At 44.9% G+C, this 27,860-nt stretch overlaps 1 long non-coding RNA gene across 1 annotated transcript; it reads left to right on the forward strand.

The window, feature by feature from the left end:
- Nucleotides 1–394: 394 nt before the first annotated feature.
- LOC122173576 (uncharacterized) lies at nt 395–26,290 on the forward strand. Its single transcript, XR_006174152.2, has 4 exons — nt 395–500; nt 1,341–1,417; nt 7,504–7,620; nt 24,255–26,290. It is a non-coding gene; the product is annotated as an uncharacterized LOC122173576 (long non-coding RNA).
- Nucleotides 26,291–27,860: the final 1,570 nt, after the last annotated feature.

The raw sequence follows: 27,860 nt of genomic DNA on the forward strand, positions 1-27,860 counted from the left end.
GAGAAATATGCATACTCATTTTAGCTAAAATAAAATCCCTGACTGTGCAGGCAGGCACCGTGCTGTAGCAGCAACATCCACAGGCTGGGAACCAGGGCAAATGCCTGCTGCCGGGGAAACCCACTTCTGATCAACCCACAGGGGTCTTTGCCATGCTGCAAATCTTATGTGCTGCCCCAGGGCTCAAAGGTTTTCCCCAGAGGGCTCAAAGGTTATCTGGCTGTGTGATAAATGAAGGAAGGGTAGCTCCCTTTTATGGACAGCCAGCCAGTTAGCTGTAAAATCCCCTCTTGGTGTCTGTTCTCTGCTTGCTTTACCTGTAAAGGGTTAAAAAGTCCCCCAGGTAAAGAAAAGGGAGTGGGCACCTGACCAAAAGAGCCAGTGGGAAGGCTAGAACTTTTTAAAATGGGAAAAGAAGCTTCCCCTTTGTGTCTGTTGTGTCTCTCTGGGAAAGAGGGGAACAGAGGGCAGCAGGAATGCTGTGTAAAGCTTTAAGTCAGGTATGAGAAATCATTGGATCATACCTAGAATTACTTATTTGAAACTCCCCAAATATGTAGGTAAATTAGGAATGTCTAGCTAAACGTAATCAGGTTTATTTCTTTATTTTGGCTTGTGGACTCCTCTGTGCTAACCCCAGATGCTTTTGTTTGCTTGTAACCTTTAAGCTGAACCCCCAAGAAAGCTATTTTGGGTGCTTAATTTTTGGAATTGCTCTTTTAAAATCTAGCAAAAGCCTAAGTTCCAGATGTATTTTCTTTCTTTTAGTTTTTAATAAAATTTACCTTTTTTAAGAACAGGATTGGATATTTGGTGTCCTAAGAGGTTTGTGCACGTGGTTTGATTAGCTGGCAGCAACAGCTAATTTCCTTTGTTTTCTTTCTCAGCTCTTCCCCGGAGTGGGGGTGGTGGTGAAAGGGTTTGAGGGTACCCCACAGGGAGGAATTCTCAAGTACTCCTTCCTGGGTCCGAGGGGTTTTTTGCATTTGGGTGGTGGCAGCATTTACCAAGCCAAGGTTAGAGAAAAGCTGTAACCTTGGGAGTTTAATACAATCCTGGAGTGGCAAATATAAATTTTTAGAATCCTTGCGGGCCCCCACCTTCTGCATTTGAAGTGCCAGAGTGTGGAATCAGCCATGACAGGCTGTAAGATGGGAAACTGAGGCATGACTTCACCCAATTTAGCCTTAATCAATTTTCACCTTTATTTATTAATTTTTGAACAGAATCATTGTCACCTACAGTTTCTGATTATATATATATATGATAGATAATAAAATAGATAAGATGGAACAGATAGAGGCACAAGCCATTGAATCATGCTATTCCTTTCTTGCTAGATTGAAGAGCCCAGTATTAAATAGAGCAGTTCCTGGAGACGGGATGAGAAGTCTGAGGAATGGAGACTGAATAGGTGGTGAGAATGAGACTGGGATGGGGAGTCAGGAGTGGAGAAAATACAGGCCTGGAGTGGACCAGGGACAGGTTGAAGCACAAGGGGTTATTTGGAGGGGTGGGGGAAGGGGACAATGGGCAGAAGAGTCTGTGCCCACTACAGAACACTTCCATCCAGCACCTGGAATAGAACCCAAGATTGCTGAGTCTCACCATTCCTCTACTGTCCACAAGTATCTGTAAAACCCACAGGCAAATTGAGTGTCTCATCCCCCTCTAGTGCTGGTCCACAAAGATGACAACTTACTAGTGCTATCACTTACTACTCCATTAGCTTACGCAGTAGAAGTCTGTGTGATGGATCTAAAGGTTATAGTCTTTAATTCCATGATCATATATTATTTTCTTTCACAGGGCCCCTCCTTCGTTCAGTGCACTAGATGGACCTGCTCTGGGGGAGAATCACAATTAAGTAGCAAAAGAGACTTGTTTGTAGGACCCCTATTGCAGAAGCTAAAAGACATGTAATGAATGAGGCAGGGAACTGCAGAAAGGATGGATTCATCATTAAGGCAGTTGAACACTGTCCTGGAGAATGAGATGCTATCCTGCCCCTGCCACAGAATTCCTATGTGTTGCTAGTCAAGTCACTTAACCAGAGTTTTTATACATGGTCATTAATTGTGTGTACCTCATTTTCTGGGTGCCTGATTTGAGATTCTTGGGTCTGATTTGCAGAAGTGCTGAGCACTCACAGCCACAACTAAAGTCAATGGGAGCTGTGCTTTGCACACATGAAGTATTATATAATGCTAAGTGCTCTAAAAAATCAGGCTGTGGGCATCTTACATTGGACACACAATATTAGTGAATATTTTTTACCTTAATTTCTCTGTGCCTCAGTTCCTCATCTGTAAAATGGGGATGATATCACCCCCTTATCTCACAGGAGCCTTGTGAAAATAAGTTAATGAATGCTTGAGAAGCTTTCAGATACTATATTGATGATCTCTATAGAAAAGTCTACGAGGAACTTAATTCTGTCTTCAGGGCAGGGCTGGAATAGCGTGCAGTGAATAAGGCCTGGGGACACACATTGAACAATGAGGAGAAAAGAAAATATTGAATAGCTGCTCATTCAGTGAGCATGGTCCATTCTGTGCACTGAATGAGGTGGGCTGCTGTGGACAAAATACTATATGATCATATAATAATAATGCATATGGCACAAGAGCATCAAATTAAGGTTATACAGGTAACCTTAATTCTGCATTTCTGAACTTTTGAGTGCTTGCTTGACTTTGCAATATTAATAATGACCTTTTAATGTAATTTTTTGTGTGTGACAGATAAATATTATATATTCTAGTTAAAGGTGCCTTACAATATTGCCTTGATTAACTATCTCAACCATGATCTTTGTAGCTATGTAGTTAACTATGATGGCAGGACTGAAATCATGTAACTTTTAGGAGGTGCTCTAGAATCTGAAACTTCTCAAGTTTGGGGTCCATTTAGGGATAAAAGAGTAGAAAGAGTGAAGAAAGAAAGACATCTTGAAATGTCCACAAATTTACTCCTACTCTTCTTTCCACCACTCACTAGGTCCCCTCGCTTCCCCACACACACTCCATGTAAAGCTATTCATGGTGTTTCCCATATATTTCCCATACACTTCTCATTTGAGGCTTGATCGTGCACGATGCAGGCATGGTGCTACACATGAGTACAAACTGAAGGGATGAGCAGTTAAAGAGGTACAGGGGAACCCAATTCTGCATCAAAGACAGTGATTCTCTGCAGCAGTCAAGTTACTTCTGCCTAGTGGAAAGAGGAGTAAGCCTGAAGTATGGAACACAAAGTTTAATTCCTCATTAGCATAATCAGGACTGCACTTAAGCACTCATCTCCTCAGACATGCCAATTATCCACTCATACCCTCCTCTCTAGAGCTGTTCAGAATTTTTCCTTGATGGTACTAGATGTGTCACCATTGAATGATGGGAAGCAGTCTCCTCTCACCTTGACCACAGGGTTGAGCGCTCTAGTTCCCAGTGCTCTCTTAACACCTGTCCACCTAGAAAGTGATAGACCAGGTTCCAGAACCAGAACTACCAGGAGCCTGAGATCATTCCCCTGTTTAAGCCTACCTAGAGTTTGGAAAATATTATATGACAAGCTGCAACTGTATCTCAGAGAGGTAGCCAAGCAACCTTTTGAAAACCTCTGTGCTTCAAATTAATGTAACATGTTCCTTTCACCATCATTTTTCAAGTCTCCACAACAAACTCCAAAGCCCTTCCTTAATATCCCTCCTCCTTCCCCCAATTCCTTCCCTCGCAGCGAACAGACTAGTGCCAAGACATTTGGCCTGATGAACACCACAGCTGAGTAGGAAAATGGAGACAATAATTTTAGACTCATTGGGACAATTTACCTCAGTGTCACTGGTGTAATCTCAAAGAGAGTGGGATTTAATCCATTCTTCAGTACCGCCTCTTTCCAGATTACCTTAAAAGGCAAAGATATCTGCACTTACTTGAGTCAGTTCACAAAGTCCAACTAACGCACACTGAGGAGCCAGAATGTCACAAGATATCATACAAATGACTTTAAGCTCTACAGGAACAGCTATCGACGGTCATGTTATAGACATCACCTTACCTAAACTCCCTCTATATTTGGCTAATTCCAAATAAAAAACATCTAAGGCTCGCCTGGTTGATTCCTGTAGCAGGTAAACAGCATTCATCTGAGCTCAGTGCTGTTCACATTTTGCAGATAGAGGTACAGCACCAGCAGTGTCTCTAAACCTTACAGTAGGGGTTGTCTCCCACTGTTAAAACCTTCCTTAAATATAACCATATTTAGAGAGTAATTACACTGGGTCTACCTAAAACTTTCCTTGTACCTTAACTGGCTACATGATTCCTAATTCCATGTCCATTACAGTGTGCTGTCCAACAGCCTGGGTGCTTGACCCCACCCCAGAGAAGAAAGGGTATCTCCATTAACTTTATAAAAAAAAAAAAAAACCTATCTCCCAGAACTGGAAGGGACCTTGAAAGATCATCAAGTCCAGCCCCCTGCCTTCACTAGCAGGACCAAGTACTGATTTTGCCCCAGATCTCTAAGTGGACCCCTCAAGGGCTGGGCTCACAACCCTGGATTTAGTAGGCCAATGCTCAAGCCACTGAGCTATCCCTCCCCTCCAACAGGAGGTCTGCAGACCCTATAGAAGGGAAGGGGCAGTTGCTAACTTACCATGACATTACGGTAAACATTAACATATGTGAAAAGAACAGGAGTACTTGTGGCACCTTAGAGACTAACAAATTTATTAGAGCATAAGCTTTCGTGGACTACAACCCACTTCTTCGGATGCATAATGCATCCGAAGAAGTGGGCTGTAGTCCACGAAAGCTTATGCTCTAATAAATTTGTTAGTCTCTAAGGTGCCACAAGTACTCCTGTTCTTTTTGCGGATACAGACTAACACGGCTGCTACTCTGAAACCTGAAATTAACATATGTGAGTGATGCTTGAAGCAAGCCATAGGTACATAGTTATAAAATACACCATGTGCTGTGAAGATTTTATCAGCATGAGTTGTGAATATTTGCAGGACCCATAAGTGCACATGATTTTGGAACAAAGTTGGTATTTAAATGTAAATCACTATCCGCAGATTCAATTCTCACTTTTAATTGGGGAAATAAATTGTTTCTTTTCACACATTAGTTCCTGCCAACCTGCAGCAAAAACAGGTGATTCCCTTGCTACCCTGTTCCTGCCCACTTTTAATGATTCGGATGAGGGATGCTATCAACAGCCGTTGATGGACATTATGTAAATCGGAAAAAATGAAATATCAGGGCAGAGACAGGCACTCTGAGTAATAAAAGAGGTTTCCCTTTCTGAGGAAATTACTCCCTTTCCATGCATGTCTTTGGAACGGACATTGTTAATTTGTCACTGCCTGAGGAACAAGGAGCACATCCCCCCCGCATGCCAATAGGAAAAAGCAGGTGGGTGGTATCCAAAGGAGAAGCATAATGTTCTATTTCAAACTGAAGAGAAAAGAAAACTATTTACAGGGAGGTTTCTCCACAATTGTATTTTTAACTTGATCCAGCTGTCTGGCTACTTTGGACTTTTTAGAGAGCTGAGGAGAGTAAAGAAATAAGAATTTTGTTTTTAGGCTCTTAAGGGCCAAATTCTTTTTTTGGCTTCTTAAGGGCCCTGACTCCTCCTGTGTTGCACTACTGAGGCAGGACAAAACAGGCAGAAAAGGTGCCTTAAAGGGGCAGCCATGGATTCCCCCAACAGAGGGCAATCATTAGGTAGAGCTGGTTAGGTTGGCTCACCAGGGTAGTTTAAAAGAAAACTTTCCCCTATTGTGTTTACTCCAAAAGCCTAAACATCCAGAACTTAGAAGATAATTGAACCATCTCTTACCATGTGCAGTATGAACAGAAAAGGGGATTTGAAATCTTAATTATATTGGGATTTCTGAGCCTATTGATGGAGGCAGACATATTGTTGGGAAGGTGGCACCATATTTGACATCAACAGGAGGTCTGCAGACCCTATAGAAGGGAAGGTGCAGTTGCTAACTTACCATGACATTACGGTAAATATTAACATAAAAACCTCAGTGCTTAAGGAAAGCGTTTAATCTGGAAATGTTTAAAATGACCTTATAAGGACTGTTAACCCTTTGGAGACAGTCCTGGAATAAGAAAAAATCCAGCCAGACTGTTTTAAGCACCTAGTTAGAGATCGATCCAGGTAGCACTCGCTCTGCAAGGATGCTACGTCCATTTGGGTTTTGCCTGGATGATAAGAAGGCATGCCTCTTCGGTGGAGCTGCACCCATTTACATCACAGCTGAATATGAGTATGCAGGTGTCTGTCTAACTAATTTATCCCTATTCAGTCAGCTGGTAGCTTGGGAAGGGCCAGGAGTGCAAGAGTTAAGCCAGTATTAAAAGGACCAGGACTTTCTTACACTCTCTTACTATCCTGTGGACTCCCCTGAGAGTTGGATGATGTCACTGTTTTGGCAACTCCTCAACTTGCACTGCACAAGTGGGGGCCAACCAGCAGCTCTCCTATTTTTACCAGGCATGGGCTCCCCAGCTGCTTTCTGCATGGGAATTATATAACCATGCAGTGTAAAAGGAATCTAAAAAGGGAATTCTCAAAATCACTGTTGAGGTAAGGGATGAAGTCAGAGGGCCCAGGACAGTACAACAGCAGCCCCACCCTCACTAGCCTTGCTACAGTTACACAGCTGCCCGGATATCCAGCAGGGGAGTTGGCCAAGAGAGCTACGGTAGATGAACTTAACATAGATGTACAGCAGTAGTAAACCCAGGTGTACGATGACCATCTGTTGCAATGACACTGTCCGTCTTGCAATTGCCAGTTGCACTCTAACAGAGTTCGCAATTGAGAATGATGCATCCGGGCACACGACCCTGTCCGGTATTGCCAATTATACTAACTGACAATGTGTTCATGTACAATTGCACTGCTAGTTAGAACAGCCAAAAAAGCATCTGGAGCAGCTTAAAGGAAAATTGCACCTCTCTCTTTCTGTGCCATATTCTGAACATTTACCTTGTAAAATGCATTTCTGGCCCCATAACAACTGGAATTCTTTTCATTCAAAAATGCAAAACATAGATTTGAATTTTCAGTGTGTATAGATTAAAAAGACTGGGTTGATAGCACTGAAAATTAAAGTAGAGTTTATCATTTAAAAGAAGAGGTTGCCCGGACACAAGGATTGGCCATCAGGAAATCTGGTTTCGATGCCTAGCTTTGCTACATATTTGCTGTGTGAGCTTGGGCAAATCACTTAGCCCCAGCTTCGGACCTGGGAAGTAGGGCTAATGATCCTTTGTAGAGTACTTTTGAGATTAACAGCTGGATAAGTACTAAGAATTATAATTATGACCCTTTCTAGCTAAGCCCTCTATACATAACAGCCAGCACGGCAGCATGCTGTTATTCTGCATTATTGCTCTCCTGATGAGCAACTACAAGAAATAATATGTGTGTTCCCTAAAAGTTCTTAGGTGTCTCTTTTATTTCCTGCAGCTTCTGTTGTGCACTCTCCACTTTTGGAATGTAGACCTGTTTGGAAGAGCGTTTGCATTTTGCACTGATAGTTTGACTGACAATCCTGGAGACTGAAGTCCTCACTCCACAGAACAGGTATTCCCCAGCAGTAACAGGGCGGGTTTCCCTATATTGCCTTGCCAGCGTGTCTCCACCCCTGATGTGGAGGGGTCACCTTTACAAATGACAGCATAGTTAGTCCAGCCTCTGTGTCTACGGCCCATTCAATCCTGGACCTCTGCTGAGATTGCCAGCAATATTGCCAGTTGAGATAATGGTTTCTGTGCTTCCACTGGACTGAGTTAGCCTAAGGATTTTGGGTCACTACTGGATTTGGCCAAGTGACTTAAATGTAAGAGACTCTGTCACTCCTTGGCAATTCCCTCAGCCATTCAGAGGTCTGTATTTACTGCTTATGTATGTTTTCGAGTGGTGTATTGATCACATACCATATATAGTGTGCACAGGCACAGCAGTGGTTTTTATGCTTCCTGAAATAGGACTAGTGCTGTTCTCTTGCTCTAGCGATATTTTGGCTATTTATTGCCTATATAATAACAACACAAAGCACTCAGAACAACAGAGGCTGCTGGATTTAGCCTCCTCTGATTTAACCCTGTCAGGGGAGACAGGCTGGGTGAGCAGAGCCCTTCAGACCTATGCTTTTGTCTTCTTTAAAATAAGGTTTCTGTCACCATTCAACACAGTGAACAGCAGAACACTGACTTATGCACTGCAGGTCTGTTTTCCTTGAGTTGGAATAATGGGTGAGCCATTAATGAATACTAAGAGCGGGGCTGTTCTGTTTATACAGTTGGCAGAGCTGTGACTTGTGAGTGACAGAGCCCTACCTCAAATGGAAATTACCTACATTCTGCAGTTGAAATACTGAATTATGTGCGCGGGCTGCCGTGCTTGTTCCATGTCTCAAAACAAACAACATGCCGAACAATGACTCGTGTGCTGGGTTGCGAATGGCTGGCTTCTTAGGGGGGCTATTTTTTGTGCAGCATACAGGCTGGGAAAGCGGGATCACAGGATTTGCCATGCCAGCTAAGACCATTGGCCTATCAAATTAAGTATCCTGGGCCAGATCATCAGCTGGTATAAACTGGTATTGCTCTGTTGACTTGGAATGGAATGATGCTGATTTACACTAGCTGTGGAGATGGAGCCTTGCCTCCCATAGGGGCCAGTACTTCAGGGGAAGCCAAAATAACCCCATAATGCACTTGACTAATTATACAGTGCCGCATATGGAAGAAATTTACAGTCACTAAGGCTACATCTGCATTGTGCACCACTGGCGATGGCAAGTAAGGTGTATGTAGCTTCATGCTGCAGTAAAAAGCAGGCTGCATGCTCAGTGTGGTGTGTAGCTACATATCAGTGACAGACTCCAGCAGCTGGGAGGCAGCAGGAAGAGTCTTCTGCAGTTCCCCCCGTTGCTAGAGCTCTGACAGTGGGGAAGCTGTGGGGAAATCTCCCTGCCAGAGTTTTTCCCCACTGCCATAGTCTTTCGCTGCTGTGTGGAAAGGCTCCAGCAGCAGGGAGCTGGTAGAGACTTTCCCCACTGCCTGGGTCTTTCCCTGTGGTGGGAATAGGCTCTGCAGCAGGGAGCTACCCAAGCTTTTCCCATTGCCAGCCCCCTGCCAGAGCCTTTCCCCACTGGGGAAGTCTTTTCCTACAGCAGGGAAAGGCTCCAGCAGCAGGGAGGCAGTGGAACACTACACTGCTAAAAATAGCAGTGTAGACAGGAAGACATGGCTTGGGCGAGAAGAGAGCCAGGCAGGGTATGTACTCTGGTGCATACACACACCCTTCAGGCTTGTCTTTACTCACCTCTACTGTGCCTCACCAGCCACCCTGCTATTTATACTCCTGCTCGGAGGGCTATGTGCATATGCTGTTGAAAGAAGTGTGCAGAGTAGACGTGCCTTAAGTTAGCACTGGGGGAGCTCAAAACAAGTGGGCTTGTAAGCAAACATAGTAAGGGTGACTCAGAGGTGCAAGTATGCTATGGGCTTTTGGTTTCTGTGCTGCTCCTCTCCTCTTAAGTGTGAAACCACTGCTCCCATCACTGTCTAAGCATCTAAGTTTTCAGATTCGTGGACGTGATGTTGTGGCCTCTTGTATTTGCAATATCAGCAATGAAATTGGCTCATCTCTTCTCTGAAGTGACACAAAATCGCAGCCCAAGATCATGGGCTCTATCCACATTTGCACCTGATCAGAACTTGTGCAGCTTGGGGTGGGAGAGGCAAAGATGGCTATAGTCTAAGCCACCTATTCACTTTCTCAGAACATGCAGCTGAACCAGCCCCGGCTCAATTTAGAGCTGCTCAGTGCCTGCTCTAATTTCTGCTGGCTTTAATGGTGCCCCAAGGGGCAATTACACTGATGAGGATAGCAGAACACACTGTGTCAGGCACTGCCCCCTGATAATCAGGCCTAGCGGTTGGAAAGTGGGTCACAGCTAGGTGTAGGGTTGGGCCTGGGCCAAGGTAATCAAGATCCAGGCTAGGCTAAGGTCAAAACTGAGATCAGAGTGCATAGACAGGGGAATCCTTAGCTGTCCTGATAGGTAGCGTCAAGACAATGTGCAGCTCTCTGCTGACAGTGCCCATTTCAGTAGGCCTTAGCAAAAACCAGTTCGTGCCAGTGTTCTGACAGCACATTGAATTACAATATATTCAACCAATGAAACATGAGACAGACTCCTCACATCATCAAAACAAATAATCTTTGGTTAATCAGATCCCAGGAGCACCGGACACATTCACATACCTAACTCTGTGACTTTTTCATCTTTTTTTTTCCCTATGGAAGACTTTCATAGAATCATAGGATTAGAAAGGACCTCAAGGGATTCTTTGGCAGAGATTCTGCCAAAGACCCATTTATCTCATAACACTTTAAAATCCCACTGCTTGTTTCATCTTGGGGACCAAAAGGAAGGACTCCAGGGACCACTTGTGTTCCATGGACATTAATTTGAAAATGACTAGTCTAACAATTCTTCCTTTGTGGCTTTTACAAATTAAACCTTTCTTGGTGTCACATAAGCTATAGCAGGGAATCTCTTCCATACATGTGATCAACAGCAGAGGAAGGATGCTGTCCTATGGTCCTGGTTTCTACAATGTGGAGCCCTCTGCTACCCTTACTGAGTTCCCTCTTAATCCTTCCTCTCCAACAACTGAGGGCAGGTCTACACTGATGCAGTTGTGCCACTGCAGCGCTCCTGGTAAAGATACTCTAAGCTGACAGGAGAGAGCTCTCCCATTAGTTTAACTCCACCTCTGTGAGAGGCGGTAGCTATCTTGGTGGGTGAAACTCTCCCACTGATATAGCACTGTCTGCATGAGGGGTTAAGGTCGGTATAATTATGACGCTCAGGGGTGTGGATTTTTCACATCCCTGAGTGACATAGTTACACTGAAGTGAGTGTAGGCCTGGCCTCAGAATGGGAGTGACTCCTTGCCAACACATAAATGTAGTGTATTATTATTATTACTCTAGTCCTAAGGCTGTGGTGACTTCTAGAGCCTGTGTAGCCTGAATGGGGGAGAGACATACCAGTTTAGTATTGATCTTTACTGTTTGGATGCAAACTTTTTTTTCCAAGTTTGGCATTTGGGTTTTCTGCTTTTTTGCTTAAACTTGGCCCAACCTTTCCTACAATCCCAAAAGACAAGTCCAAGAAACATCACTGAACTATGATATCATATGGAAGCCCTGTGGCCTTGCTTCTTTATATGTGAATTTTTGGGATCACCAATTTAGTGTGGCATAAAAAAGTCCTGTAGGTTGTGGTGACATTTCTTTTCTGATAGGTTAACTTAGGCTATGTCTACACTTACCATTTAAAGTGCAAAAAGTCCCTTTTTTGTTCTAAAACCCGTGGGAGCATCTACACTTGTTAATGACTTTTTGCGCTGAAACTCAGAAGTTTCACTGCAAAAAGAAAACCACCTTCACGAGAGGCATATAGCTCTTAGTGCTATTCTTTATGCGCTGTTGTGAAAGTGAAGACACATTCTACCAGTGTAAACACCCTTTGGCCTCCGAAGGATATCCCACAGTTACAAAAGCAACCACTCTGCCTAGCATCTCTGCTGCTCTGATGCCTGGTAAACGGATGTCCGCCCCTCCCCCTGTAAGCCCCGGGAAGTTTGAAGCTCCCTTTCCCTTTGCTTGTAGATGTGGCAGGGAAAGCAGCCAGACAGCAGGAGGTTTTAAAAAAAATGCCTGAGACATGAAGCAGGGCCACACGGGGCACAGAGCAGGGACTCAGAATGCCTTCTGCTCACCCCCCGTTCCCACAAGACCTATCAAGAGAGCTGCGCTGTGGGATAGCTGCCCTACAGCGCTGCTCTCATTAGCAATGGAAGTGCTGGTAGTGTAAACACTCTCTGACACATGAGGAATAGAATGAGTACACAAACCAGCACTTTACTTTCACCAGTTCCCTATCACCGGTGAAACTTACTGCGCAAAAACTCTTTAAGTGTAGACATACCCTAAAGTAAAGCAACCCAACACACAGGATGTGTTTTTCAGCAGGTTACAAGGTCTCAGGTAGTTTCATAAATTAACGTCTGCTATAGGTTTTCATTCATGAACTAAATTATTTTAGCAGCCACTGATGCCATACTCCATTTTACTCACTCCCATATTAACCAGAATAACAACTGGAAGTGGTCACTGCATTAACCCCTGATGATCTTGAAATTATATTGAAGTGTTCCATGGACTACTAGAAATCAGTCTGGAGATTTCATTCCATTTCCTAGTCGAGCAGCATCCACATCACAGAAAACATCTCTACAATTGACACCAATTAGCAACACTGTGGTTGTTAGAGCAGGGAGGCTGGTCTACACTGTGGCTGCTGGAGGCAGTCCCTGCAAGCCAGTAGTGAGTAGGGTGACCAGAGAGCAAGTGTGAAAAAAATCAGGATGGGGGTGGGGGGAACAGGCACCCATAGAAGACAAAGCCTCAAATATCGGGACTGTCCCTATAAAATAGGGGCATCTGGTCACCCGAGTGGTGAGGCATGTTGGCAGTGAAGAGTGGCAAAGCTTGCACTTACATCACTTGTGCTGTAGTAGTTCTGTGGATACACTGAAGCCGTCGGCCTCTTGAATTGTCAATTTGTACCTTTTATTCACATTGAATTGTAAAGTCCTTGGGATGGGAACTGTCTTCATTTTATGTCCTGTATTAGGTAATGCTCATGGTTGGTGCTGAACAAACGATGATTAATCATACGGGAAATGCCAAATCTGATCAGACCTGTGATCCATCTAACCCACTGTTCCGCTTCCAAGAGGGGCCATTACCAAATGCTGTGGAAGAAGTTGCAAGAAATTCTGAAGTGAGCAATTATGGGAAACTTGCCCACAGGGGAAGTTTTGTCCTAACCCCCTATTGGCTAGAGGTGGTTTTTTTATGCCCCAAAGCACCAGGGTTTCTCCCTTCCAAACTTTAAACAAGAAAAAAGTGCTGCTGGAAATTTTACAACACCACCATCCCAAGTGAAAAGCTCATGGGACTTTTTTCCCAGCATCTAAAGAAAAGAAGAAGAAGAAAAAATCCTGTCTGGATGAAAGGTCACAAATTCAAAATTCTGATTTCAGGAGGGTTAAACCTGTACCCAATCAAAAGCTCTGCAGTCATGTATGAAAGCAGAATGTAGCTTGCTTTTCCTGTACAATACTATAGCTGCCTTTTGACGCTGTTTTCGAGAACTTGCCAGTTCATTTTCAAACGTATTTGTGAGGCATCAAGAGCCTTAAATGACAGCAGTCTGAACAGCACAGTAAATATTTACACAAACCTGCTTGTGATGGTTTGAGCTGACATGCATTACCTTTTGTGCTGGAAAGGGAGTCTGTATTTACAGCCAACCAGCTAATGAACATGATCCCAGCCATGCTTTAATACAGACGGTTCTTTCAATGTTTGTGGCTTTCAAGTTACAGGGAGCATAAACTTTAATAGCCTTCCTTAGGAGGGTCACCTTCAACCCCCTCGATTTTGTTTACAATCGGTCTGTCTTTGAGCAGTAAATGGTCAGCTAACATTCAGCTGTTTGGCCTCTAGAAAGGTGTCCTTGTAGGTTGTTTTGTTTTTGTTTTAAAGAGCCATTTTTGTTTTAAGTTTACAGTAAAGGCAATTCTGTGATATGGATTTTTTGAGTTTGGGTGATATTTCTCTAGCCCCGCCCCCCTTCCAACTACCCGACTGGACTGTAGTCTGAGGTACAGCAGACATGAAGACCGGCAAGAGTGAAGAAGCACCATAGTGGAATGAGAACAGTAGAGATGCTGTTGAGGACAGGAGTCACTCTGTTGACTAATGAAGAAGGCATTGGTCCAAATGCAGCACAGACCAACCTTAAGACCAGGTTTCCAGTCTGATTGATAGATTTGACTGGATTCCAGTTACTCTAAGGAAGAATACTATAGAACTGGTGAATATGTTACAGATAGCCTCATAGATGATTATGCTAATCTTCTGTGCTTAGCCATCAGTTAAATAGCTTCTAGTTGTCCCCTCCTTTTTTGTGCAAACCTTGACATACAAATGACTTGTGATAAATGAAGCTGAAGTGGAGAAGTTAGCACATCAGTGGTTAAAATTGTGCTGATCAGTTATAACATGGAGAAATTTTGAAGTCCTGTGACATGGCTGTAGTGGAAACCTAGAAAGCTTTTTTCTTCTCCACCATAGCACTCCCAATCAGAGGTAACGCTCCAAGTTGCAAGCATCCTGGTGAATCAGGACCACCTCTACTCAGAGACAGAATCCACACTTTCTCACTGTGAGCAATATTTCCCCTCCACCACGGATGAGAAGGTCGGGTTTAGATTACATTGTGCAGCTCCACGGTAGTAAAGCCTGGGTCAGGTGGAACCAAACACTGCGTCTTTCCTAGATACATTTCCTGTGGTTTTGTTCACTGAGATTCTGAAGATATTAGGAGTGCTGGGGCCTATAGCCTTTGAGGTAGACCCATCTCCCTCACGGCTAGTGAAATCAAGGTGGGTTTGTGTGTGGTTGGGTTAGGGGCAGTGATGGAAATGATTGTCTTCCTACAAGAGGCAAAGTTGCCAAATCCTCAGGTTGTTCTTCCTCTCCTCAAGAAATAATCTCCTGACACTGAAAATCTCACCATTGACTGCCTTTTGTGCTAGGCATTATACAAATCAGAACTAAAAGGCAATCCCTGCCCCATGTCTAACCTTCCATTTTGGAGAAGGGTATAAATGTGTTTGTGACAATGCAGGTCACACTAGCCCAACTTTGAAGAACAAGTTTTTTGGACTCCTTTAAATAATCTTCTATATAAATCAGAAAAGAACTGCTCACAGAGTTTCTCCTGCCCTTCAATCCAGCATCGCCATGAAATTAGAAATTAGCCCCAATGGAGTAAACATTCTGAATCATTACAATGAAAACACTGAATTTAATTTCTATGATTTCCTTAGTCTTTTTCAATCTGGCTTTTGGTCTGTGCATGCTCAGGGGACTGTGAGGGTCTAGCTGATTGAAGATCTATTGATTGACTAAAGTCAGGTATCCATGTTGATTTATTTGCTCCTTCCAATCTCTCCACAAGTTCCACATCTGCTGTGATGGCTATGAGGTGTCACTGGCAGAGCGGAGGGGCTGAGGTGGCAGAAGGGGACTATACGGCAAGATACTTTTTTCTCCTTTTTCTAAATGAATCTATTTATGTGGGTTTTTTCTTTTGGTTTGCCTTGAAAACTTGCAACTGGCTTTTATTTTTGAAGGCCCAGTTTACGAAATCTCTGACATCTCAGCCTTCTCCGACTCTTGTTATTTTATGAGACTTTAGCGGAAGTCAGTGGGGATTGAAAGATCAGAAAACATCGACTCTCCCTGCCATGGAATGCTTGTCCTTCACCCAGGCAGGCCCAGGCAGGTCTGCAGACACGTACCTGGGAGTTCTCCAAAGCTCTACTCAGCCCCATTGCTCAGCCTCTCCCTCAGATTCATTCTTTTTTTATAATTGTAGAGAGAGACATAAAAGGACCTCCCTGTTAATAGGAAATTCCCTTACTGCCTCTGTATAGAGTTATTACCCATGCACTACTCTTACTGTTCCTGGCCTATGGCTAAGCAGAAATTTCCTTTTTTTCAGACCATTCTAAAAGGTGATCTAGTTATAGAGATATTGGGCCCAATTCTGATTTATACTCAGACCCCTTTATGCCACACTCTCTGGCAGTGTTAAAGGTCTTTAAAAGGAACAGATATGACCCTCTGAAAATGCTCCCTGTGTAGGGGCCCGCAAGTTAGTGTAGAACTGGCCTATCAGCTTTACACAAGCTCTGCTCCCAGCCTCCCAGGTTGGGGTGCAGGGAGTGTGGTCTGACCATGCTGCATCATGTTATTCTGTTGTCCAGGGCCCATAATGGGGCATGGGAAGCTGACCATAAGTTAAAGCAGCCCTGAGGCTGCTCTGATTTACACCAGATGCCAGGCAGGTATAAAGAGCAAAAAGGTGGAGAATCAGGTTAATATTTATTTACTAATTATTAAGATATGAGCGAGGTATTATTACTATTGATATTTCTTGTGAATATAATTGTTCAATGTATTACAAGCTCTTGGAAGGAACCTATGCTAGGGCTGGGTTCTGCTTTCATTTAAGATAGTGTAAAATGGAAATAACTCAAGTATAATCAATGTGATACTAGACAAGGGAGACCAGAATTGGTCCCAAATATTGTGGACTCTTAAAACACTAGCTCAACTTTGAAGAACAAGTTTTTTGGACTCCTTTAAATAATCTTCTGTATAAATCAGAAAAGAACTGCTCACAGAGTTTCTCCTGCCCTTCAATCCAGCATCGCCATGAAATTAGAAATTAGCCCCAATGAAGTAAACATTCTGAATCATTACAATGAAAACACTGCATTGACGGAGGTAGATTAGATAACATTCATGTCCTAGATGGCTTCAGACAAAAATAATATATTCTGATTAAGGTGCAATGAGACCATTTTTGAGGACATTTGGATAACTTTTGTAGATTTACAGTGCGGCATGGATAGAGTGGTGGAGCTTGTATAATGCTATATAACGGTCGCTCCCTTTTGGTTTTATGCAAACTTTGTGCCTAATTCTGCCTTTTTACATTGAAGAGTACTTGTGCTGTGGAGGTTAGAGAGGGTCAGAGTGGAATCCTCATTCCCCTAAAGACCTGGGAGAGAGAAGATGTCACTGAGCCCCTTTTTTTAGGAAGGGTGGACGGATTTCTCTCACTACTGTAAACAGTAGCGGGCTTAGGGTCAGGCACTCAACTATGGCTGGGAGAGAGAGACCTCATAACACTGTAGCTGGATAGTTCATCTGTGTCTTGTCTCTGAAGGACACCTGAGGAGGTATAAGAATTAAAGCACTTTTGGTGCTCAGCCTGTGACAGGACTAGGCTCTCGACTGCCATTACAGTCAATGGAAGTTAAGAGCACTCAGCAGCTCACCGTGGGGGGTCAGCAGCATCTCACAGGATTGGGCTCATCAGCAAATAAGGTTTAAGAAACCAAAAATAAAACAGATCTTATGTGCTTGGTGAGAACCCCAAAATGTTCAAGTTTAGAGGTCAGCACTTCAAATTATCAAATCAAACTGGAGACCTAAGTGGAGACCTGGACTTTCTTGATTTTCAGCTATTTGAAAGAAGTCAAGAGAACCCCACACTGAGAGTACTTCTGAACTCACAGATGGGAAAAACATGAGTAACGGGGATAAATTGAACTCAGGACTGTACTTCAGAACAGCCGCTTGCAGCCATGTTGAATTATGCAACTCCAGGAAGGGCTGTCGCTTAAAATGGTGTTTCAGAGATTGTTGTCACAGCAGTTCCATCACTTCTGAATGGCTGATGCACTGATACTGTGTATGTAATATGACTTTTACAAAGCATTTTGTAATACCTGGGGCAACAAGGGTGCTACATAATATCAATGTTTATTCCATGCCATTCCTAGGATTATTACCATTGTAGAAGCCATTCTTCATGCATTGCCATTACAACATAGCAGCTCCCCTGTGTTTGGTTGGCATGCAAGTTAACCAAGTATTGGGGGAACCAACAGGTAGCCAGACAACTCAAATATTTCAATATCTTCGCAATAATGCTTAGCTGTTACATAGCACTTCTCATTCGTAGATCTCAAAGAATTTTAGAAAGACAGGTAAATGTTGTTATCCCTGTTTTGGAGAAGAGGCAAATGACATACCTAGGTCATGCAGCAGATCAGTTCCACAGCTCCTGGTGAGGGTTCTGGACTCCCCACAGCGGCCTGGGCTCCCTGGGCAGCTCTTACTACTGCCCAACTCTGGCTTCGCCAGGGGGCAGGGCCTTAGGGGGGAGAGGAGGAGCAGGGGACAGGGCCTTGTAGCAAAGGGGAAGCTTAAGGCCCACCTCACCCCTCACCCTCACCAGGAAGAGGCTAGTGCCACCCTGAGCCTCGGGCAAGTGCAAAGCAGTGCTGCAGGGAATCTGGGACATATGCTGTCCTAGAGTTATTCAGCCCAGCACCGGGACTTGAACTCTGCATTTCAGGACTGTCCCACCCAGTTTGGGATGGGTGGGCACGCAACTGTGCGGTGGATCCTCCTAGCACACATGGTCATATAAAAGACCATATCCATGTATTTTAAATTGCCATAGTATGTTGATTATCTTAAGAGAAGAAAGTGCTTTAACAATATTAGTCCCTTTGCTGTAAGAGTCACACAGAAAACCATGCCAGCAGCTGTATTCAATCAGCTCATCAGTCAGACAGGCTGATTTTTTTTTAAATCCCTACAATGAATATTATTGCATTGCCTGAAAATCATTCATATGCTCAAACAATGCATATTTAATGCAAGTGCAGGGATCAAATGGTACCAAATTCCACAGTATAATTGGAGCCTGGGAAGATCCAGTGTTATTCCTCCAAAAACATTGTCTGTCTCTTTCCCATGGAGTACTAGTACCCACACAACAGTAACTGATGTCTAAGTCAGCTCGCTGCTTCTCTCCCTAGCATGGGAGGAAGGGCTTGTGTCTAAGATGCTTGATTGAACCTTAGAAAAGCTGGATTCAGTTCCCAGCTCCTCTGTGGATGTCTTCTATGATGTTATGCAAATCACATAGGGCCTGATTCTGCCAGCCCTACAGCTGGGTAGTTGATTACTCTGTGCGTAGTTCTACTGACAGCAGAGAGGGTGCCTGCAGAGTAAGGTACTATTCAGTATGAGTGAGGGTAGCCAAACTGGTCCTAAACCTCACTGGTCCTTAGCTGTAAAATGGGATCACTAGTACTTCCCTATCTCCAAGTATCACTGAGGATAAACTGATTCATGTTTGAGAGGTGATATGCACTGTTGAAAAGCCTATAGCTTCCCCGCCTCCAGGTCCTAGTAACCCCACCTGTTATAGCTCATGTGATCATTCAAATGACGCCTGACTTCTCAACCCAAAAAACTAGGTGGACACTACTTTTAGAAGGCAGCACCTTACAGACTATGGAACCTGCAGATCAGTGTTAGGGAGGAGGATTTTCCAGTCATGAGTGCATACTGGCAGCTGGGGCCACTGAGGGTATGTCTATACTGCAATTAAACACCCATGGCTGGCCCGTGTCAGCTGTCTTGGGCTTGCACTGAGGGGCTGTTTAACTTTGGTGTAGACATTTGGGCTTGGGTGGAGCCCAAGTTCTGGGACTTTCCCACCTTACAGGGTCCTAGAGCCCAGGCTCCAGCCCAAGTCTGGATGTCTACTGCACAGTTAAACAGCCCCTTAGCCCAATCCTCGAGAGCCCAAGTCAACTGACACGGGCCAGCCGCGGCTTTTTAATTTCAGTGTAGACATGAAGGGCTGGGGCAGTTTCAACCCATTGCTTGTGCCAAGAGTGGCCTTGTGAGAGTTTATAGTTGGAGCTGTGCTTACCCTTTCCTCCCCCAGGCTGCACGAGTTTGGTTTGTTTTGGGTATTTGAAGCAGCTCTTGCAGTCTTTTCCCAGGTGCTTGAATTAGGGGTGCTTAGAGCAGGAAAGTTAATCACCATAGTATTTCATTTGCTGGTTTGTGAAACTGAGAGCTTCTGCCCATTAGCTTGGTCTCCTTTCAGTTGTTTCATTAAAGGGATGGTCTCCCTAGGATCTAGGGGGTTGGTGGGGAGGAGAAGGATAGTCTTGTGGGTAAGGCACTAGAGCGGGACTTAAGAGATCTGCATTCAGTTCCTGACTCCTTGTGTGACTTCAGCAAAGTCATTTAACCCGTGCCTCAGTTTGCAGTCTGTGAGAAAGGGATAATGATACTTCCTTTCTCCTCATGTCTCTGTAGACTGGAATAAACTCTTTGGGGCATGAATGGTCTCTTACTGTTTGTGCAGCACCTGGCACAAGGCAGGACAATGTCAGTGGGGCTCTCAGGGTGCTATCGTAGCACAAATAATTAATAACTGGCTCAGTGTGGCAGACCTTTTCCCAGAGAATGATACTGCCTGAACTCCAGTATTGTAGTGCAGCGAACTGCTCTGAGTTATAGATGAAAGGAGCAATCCAGTTTCCACTAAAGTTAATGGGATTGTTTCCACTGACTTCAATGGAAGTGGGATCAGGAACTTGCTGAGTGCAGGGGATTCCCTTCCTTTCCTGTCCCTCCCTCCCCCTTTTGACTTAGCCAGCAAAAGTACATTTTTGTGCTTTGGAAAAGTCCCAAGGCAGCACACTCTCCAGCTCTCCTCCTGCCCTTGTGGCTCAGTGTACCATACTGGGGGAGGAAGAGGTCACTGTGCTGAGGGTGCCCTGGGCTGCTGACACATAAACCTCTGCAATTTTCCATCTGCACTCAGATCACAGAAAGGAACTTTGTAAAACAGGAAGTTAAGCAATGTGTGGAAATCTGCTTCCCCCACCTTCCTCCTCTATGGCTCTGGATAGTTTTGTTTCATTTATTCGCTGTGACCTCTCATTATTTCCAACAGAGAAACAACAGTATATGTGAAAATCCTTATGTTGGCCAGACGATATTCTGCCCTCAAGTGGGAAGTAACATTGTGAGAGAGATGGTGGGCTTGATTCAGATCTCACACCAGTTTTACGATGTTGTAGTTCCATTGACTTCAGTGGAGTTACTCCCAGTTTACACTGGGGTAGGTGCGAGCAGAATCTAGTGCAGGCTTTTTCTTTAACTCATCGCCACTTCGACTTGTATAGGAGTGTGAAGCCACTCACTCACTTTAGGGATCTATTTAGGGCCAGAATGTAACCCAGCTTAATATGGCATAGAGGGGAATACTGGGGGCAAAGGGAGGGGAGAATCCTGTCATGCTCGAACTCCCTGCCTGATGGTTGAGGTGCTGGGGGAGACCAGGGACTGCATGCCCAGGACTCCCACCAAAGCAAGTGGCCGGAAAGGGGTGGGAAATGGGGGGAGCCTTGGCTCTGAATCCCCAGTAAGCTGGCCAGAAGAGTAAGCTGCACCCGGGAAAGGACATAAATCAGCTACCTATCTCTGGGAGCAAAGAAAGAAACGAGTCTCTGAGGGTGTGTCTACACTGCAAGTAGACAACCGCAGCTGTCCTGTGCCAGCTGACAGGTTAAGGGGTTCGGGTTGAGGGGCTGTTTAATTGCAGTGTAGATGTTTGGGCTCGGGCTGGATCCTGTGAGGTGGGAGGGTCCCAGAGCTCAGGCTGCAGCCTGAGCCTGAATGTCTACATCGCAATTAAACAGCCCTGCAAGCCTGAACCCCGTGAGCCCAAATCAGCTGGCACGGGCCAGCCGCGGGTGTCTAATTGCAGTGTAGACACATCCTGAGTTCCTTCTCAGTGTCTTTTTCACCCCCCGGAGTGACACAGGGTACAGCGACCTAAGCGCTTTAAGTTAGATTGACTTAAGCGGAAGTGTAGACCTGCCCTAAGACTGAAGCCTCAATCGAGTCCTTATTCAGTAATGACTAGAGCTGACTGGCGAATGACAGTCCCATTTCATGGCCACTTTTGAGGTTTCACGATTTCTTTTCATGTCCTATTGGACTAAAAACAAAACTTTTCCAATGTTTTCATGGCCCCTGCACTACCTGGGTGCTCACCTGCAATGTGAGAAATCCCACTGCAATTTGCTGCTTCAGGGCACAGTTTTTTCATCCAAGCTTATACCAAATCAGGTAGAGTATGGATTTAAACTTGGGTCTCCTACATCCCCGACTGGTACTCTACCCACCAAGTGTATGAGATAGTCTCCTTCACCTTGCCCTGTGCCCCAAAACCTTCTCAATGAAAGTGTTATGGAAACCAACCAGCTGCAAAAAAAGACTGGCTTGGAAGACAGTAACTGGTAGTTAATAACCAGCTGGAGGAAATGAGGGCCAGAGGTAAAGTTAAAACTTTAAACCATTGATAAGATCAATGTGTGTGTGAAACTGTGCCCTGGGCGTTGCAGAAGATGCTGCTGCTAAACAATAAGCCATTGGGGATATTCACATATAGCTCCAAAGGTGCCTGCTAGTTTTGGTGTCTGGGTGGATGCCCTGCGTCTGGCCCTGAGGAACTGCCTTTTTTTTTAGCAGTCATTATTGACATTATAAACCATGTGAAATTAATACGTGAAGAAAATAAAGTTATGACTAGAAACAGGTCCAAAACAACAAGCTGGAGCTGAACACCCTCCTGTATCTAATGGACTGAAAAAAACCTTTGGATCGAAACACCCCAAGGTCTTAGGATACTTTCAATCTGTATATGGACTTTGCAGCTCAGGCCCATCTCTAAGGAACTAGTGTCTAGTGTTGTATTCCTTTCATCTGTGTTATTTTTCACAGTACCAGTCTTTTCTTACCAGTGGAAGCCCAACAATGGGAAAGCAAAGCTTCACTCTGAAAGTCCTGTTAGGCACGCAGTGGTACATTCTACAAGTGTGTGAGACTCAGTGGCTTGGCTTTGCAAGGATTTCATGCAAATCTTTTCTTTGGTTTGGATTTATAGTTGAGCACTCATTGAGGTTGAGTTGGAAGTTTGGGTGCAGAGTACATTTGAGGCCTGTTCAGATCAGGTCTTTTTTTAAACTGAACCAGTTCCCCATTTTTCCTGCATACCCATAAAAGAAAGAGGGAATGGAAGGGAAAGCATCTCCCTGTAGCTGTCTCTGGATACACGTAACTTACCTGATGAGTTAAAGATATCTTAGGGGCTTGATTCCCCCACAGCCTTGCCCCTGGTGTGGTCATTCACACCTCTGCAGGGTGTAAAATGGTATAAGTGACTCGAGAATTCTGATCTGATAGCACTGTACATCAACTCTGAATGAGGACCAATCACTACACAAGGTGCAAGTCAAACTTTAGATCTCCTAGCTAGACTGCAAAGTGCTAGAAGCCCCTCTCCAGAGAGGACCAGTGACCAGGATCACTCAATGCCACTCTCACAGAGGGGATCAGGACTTTGAAGGTGAATCAGCTAGTTAGGAATCAGAAAATGTTTTCAGGAGCATTAGCTAGAGGGAGATGAAAGCTATTGTGAACATTGCCCTAGCTAGGATTACTGATAACCTCTTCTGGCCTTAAGAGAGCTCATCTCCATCCCAAAACATTCCTAGCAACAACTGAGTTTTTTCCATAGAGAGAGTCAGAGGATGACACACAAGAGGAAAGCAAACAAAAGATCAGGAAATGCTACATTTTAAATCAGGGATGTAGGAAAGGTGAGTCTAGAACGGAAATAACTGAAGGGAAGAGGGACAAGCATCAAACAGTACAGACCGGGATAGACTGAACAGAAGAAGCGAAGAATGAAAGGGACAAAATAGGAACAGAAAGAAATAAAATACAAGAGGGGAAAACATGATGAGAGCTTTGAGCAGCTGCACTGGAGCGGTAGAGGATTGTTTGGGAACAGTGATAAAATGCCATGTGTGATGTCTGTGGGGAAACGGATGAAGCCACTCAACATAAATAGGGGTTTAATATAAATGATAATGCTAGCAGTTAGCAGATCTATCAGTCAAATATGCAAGACAACTAGTCCATTGGGGGGAAGTTTCAGGTTGTGTGTCTGGTAATGGGTATAGAGAGGACAGAGTCAGCCTCAGCAGAGGGTATCATTGGCTAAACCATTGGTTATAATAGTGATGTGTGTTATTTCTGAAAGCTTACTTTCCAAATTCTATCCCACTTTAACTGCCAGTGCAGCAGGATTATCAGTTCATACCTAGACTAAGGCAGCTTTTCAGAAGATTGAGGAATGGGACGCTAATCAGAACCCAGTGCAGAGAGGCCTATTGGAACTGGAGGCTTGTGTATCCATGAAAGGAGAAAGGCAGGGAAACAAAACACAAGACAGCCTCATTCTCTAGTGCCCTGCACGTTGTGTGGTCATTTGCACCAGGGCAAAATGAGTGTAAAACCCTACCACGCTGATTCAGCTGTTTTACACCCACTGTTCACTCACTTTGCACTGGTGTAAATTACTGCACCAGAAGCAGAACAGGGGAGAATCAGACCCAAATATCCTTTATTTTTAAAGCCTAGTGTCTCCTTCATGAATCCCAAATACACATCCTCATGCTGCTGGTATCCTCAGTAGAATCTTTCACTAGAGCTTTTCCTCATGCTCTCTTAATCCCATAGCAAATATTTTGCTAACTAATCATCGCACACAGAACTACTGCTTGATATTTTGTAACTAATAAAACTCATTTTCACAGCTGTGCAACAGATGGGATTTAAACGAAGAGCGCAGTTGCAGCGTATGGCCACAGCTCTATGGTGGAGAGGGAGCCCAGACACACCATGAGGATGGGAGTTCTGGGAAACATTGTGCTCCAGGCAATGGTGAGATCCACATGCTCTGCCATCTTTGGAGAGGATGTAGCATCTGCTCCCTGCTGCACCCCGTCAGCTCTGATGGCCAAGGTGTGTGTGTGCATTTGGAAGGAGCAGCAGCCCATGTAGTCAATAGGAGCAATAGCACATTCACCACTGTCTGGCATTAGGGAGTAAGTGGGAAGCTATGAAATCTGCTTTCCTGCTCAACACGGTTCATTTGACTGTTCTCCCATCCTCCCAACACACCTCTACATCATTTGGCTGCTTTATCCACTTGTCACATCCTGCCTGACGCGAAGAGTCAGCTCCTCAGCTGGTGCAATCAGCATAGGCTAGCTGCATTGAAGACAATTGAGCTAGGTCAAGTTGCACTAGCTGAAGATCAGACCCCCCAACGGGATTGTCTCTGAGACTTGCAGAGGCCGCTTTAGCTGCACGCAGGCCTAGGCTGAGGGCAGCAGATTTCTGAGGGTGGCAGATTGGTGGTGGCATTGGATGAGGTTTGGCAGGGAGGGGGGCTGCCCAAGGAAGGGGAAGGCTGCCAGTTAAAACTATAAGGACCAGGAAACTCCCTCCTGGGCTGCCAGGGAAGTGCTCCCACCCCTTCCCCAGTTGCTCCCACCCCTGGTGCGAATATGTTTGTGGCCACAGCTTAGGCACTGAGAGGCTCAGGGCTGGTCCTGGCAGCACCACAAGCACTGCTGGGGCTTCGGCCCCAAGCACAGTGCCCCACCCGCTCCATGTCATCACCCAGCCTGCACCTGCTGCTCTGTGCCCAGCCCCCACAGCCCTGCTGCCTGGGCAGCCCTTGGCCCCTGCCCTGGATGCCACATCACTGCTGCCACTTCCTCGCCACCGTGTCTGGGCTCGGGATGCACTGCCGCCATGTGGGCTCCGAGCCTGAGAGCGAGGCGCTCATTCAGAATGGTGCGAGGGTTGCTGGGGGCCAGGCTAGGATAGCAGAGTGGGGGGGGGCTGGTAGCGAATGGGTGAGCTGGGATTGCTTAGTGCGGGGGGATGGTCATGCAGTGTGGGCTGGGCTGGGGTGCTGAGGGCGGGGGGCTGGGCAGGGGCTGTGGGTTGCAATGGGGTTGCTTAGTGTGGGGGGCTGAGCAGGGGGTGCAGACTGTGGCTGCTGAATTCAGAGCTTGGCAAGGGATATGACCTGGGGAGAGCAGGGAGCTGGGCAGGGGACAGGTGGTGTAGGGGCCAAGATGTGTGGCTGGACTGGGGGAGCCACCTACATGGATGCAGGGGCTGAAGGGGACCCCCCCCCCCACACACACACATTCTGTCCAGTGAGAAGGAGCCTGCCACCCCCTGCCCAAGTGACTTCATGCAGGGCATTGGGGGACCAGTCTGTGCTGCCTGTTAACCAGGCTGGGAGCTGCCCCCTGCCAGTGTGGGGGTCGTATTGCACCTGGGATCTGTCATAGGGCCCAGCCAGCTGCCTAAGGTTTGGGAGTGGTGGTGGCAACAGCAGTAGAGGAGGCGCTGGAGGTTCTCTACAAACTTCTAAGATGGTAGAAGGTGGGCCTCGGGTGAAGTTTTGCCTGGGATGACAGATTGTCTTGAGTGGCCCCTGGTTATTTCTCTGTACAGTACTTAGCTCAGTGGGGTCCTGATCCCTGATAAAGGTTTCCAGGTACCACTGTAACTGAAATAAGCCTACGTGCAGTCATAATGGATACCTGCAATCCACACAGGGTTCAAAAAAGGTTTCTGGTATTTGCCCTCTAGCTTTTAAACACACTCATGTTGTGCAGGTGTCACCTATAATTACAGTGTTACTGTGTTATAGTACAGAATTATTGCTTAGTTATGCCCGTTGTAAAATGAACTTCTTTACATAAAAATAGCTACATCAATTCCAGAACTACAAGGGGAGAAAACAAGTAAAACCACTACCCTAAAATCTGAATGTAAAATTAAAACAATTAATAAAAAGTAGAAATGAAACTGTCAAAGTATTGAATTGTTTTTATTTTTGCGTTCATAATTGTATTCACAGTTTCTCTTCAGAAACACATTTTTGCTCAATTCAAAATATAGACATTCTGGTAAATGATTGCATTTTGATTTTGGAGTATCCGTCCCTGATTTTACACTCTTTTAATACCATTTTTACATCAGTGTAAGTCCATTGAGATGAAAGGTGTTAGTTCTGATTTACGCCAGGGGTAAATAGAGAATAAGGCCCACTGTGTCATCTGGGGATACATCTGGCACTGAATCCACCATCCCACTCATGATGGGCAGTTGAGTATGGGAACCACTACATTCTCATATTCAGGGCCTGATTCTGTGGTCTTTACCTCACGCGAAAACCCCTTTGACTCTAGTGGAAGGTTTGCAACCTTTTGTGCTAGGACTGCAACATTGTGGCCTTGCTGCTATTTTTAACTAAGTGCCTTTCACACTTTGGGTATGTCTACACTAAAAACTTAAGTCGACCTACCTGCCTTGGGTCGGTGGTGTGCGTCCTCACCAGGAACTGTAGTGTAGACACTGACATAGACAAGCAGCCTTACGTCACCTTAACTGTGTAGTGTAGACCAGGCCTTAGAAGAAAGTGCTGTAAATTTCCTAGCAGAGATGTGTCCAAGCCACAAAGTTCAGACCAAATTTTCAACAAGGTCAGTGTGTTTGAATTTGGGGTTCTGGGTCAGACCCAGTTCTAATTCACTTACAACTAATAATAGCACCTGATCACTTTCTTATGTTAAAGGCCAGACTAGGGACTATTGTTTAATCACATTTTTCACAGTCTTAGTTCCCTCTGATCTTTGCAGCTTTCCAGTGGGTAAAGTTGCAGAGCCATTAGGCTCTTACTCCATTGAGGTCTTGCCTGCACATCACAACATTGTGATTCAAATCTTACAACACAAATGTAACTTTAATTTATGCTCCCAAACAGGCTTAATCCATCCCAGACATAGTTCATTGCTTACTTGCGCAGATCTCTTTGGACCACCCATTATGTGCCACTGTTTGCATTCAATCTAAGCTATGCGTCAGTGTGGAAGTTTAATCAGAACTACAGTAACATGGGCAGATCAAGAAGAGCTAGCAAGAAGCTGCTTTACGTCTTTGCAGAAGAGTTGCCAAGTGTTGAATTTTGTATTACTGGTAACTACCTCCTTGACACTTAAACTCAGTCTGCTTTAAACTGCATTTGCTTTAAACTGAAAGGCTGTGTCTGTTTCCGGTCCAAGGCCCACTAGGTCTGTTGGTCACACTGGTCACTCCAAGACTGACCATTGTCAAAGGTGTCACTGCCATTGTTCCTAGGCTCCTAGGGGTCAGCTCATGTCAATGACGTTCCCAGTTGCACTGGAAAATTATTTCAAAGTTGAACAGGGGAATCATTATTGGGTGTCAGGTAGCCAAAGGCATCATTAGTAGGCTTCAAATTCTGGGCTGAGATCCCTGGTATGAGTGACTGACAGTACAGTACAGCAGTACAGTGACTGCTAATAGCAAAA

This window comes from Chrysemys picta, chromosome 3 (assembly GCF_011386835.1).
Source record: "Chrysemys picta bellii isolate R12L10 chromosome 3, ASM1138683v2, whole genome shotgun sequence".
Classification (NCBI taxonomy): domain Eukaryota; kingdom Metazoa; phylum Chordata; order Testudines; family Emydidae; genus Chrysemys; species Chrysemys picta.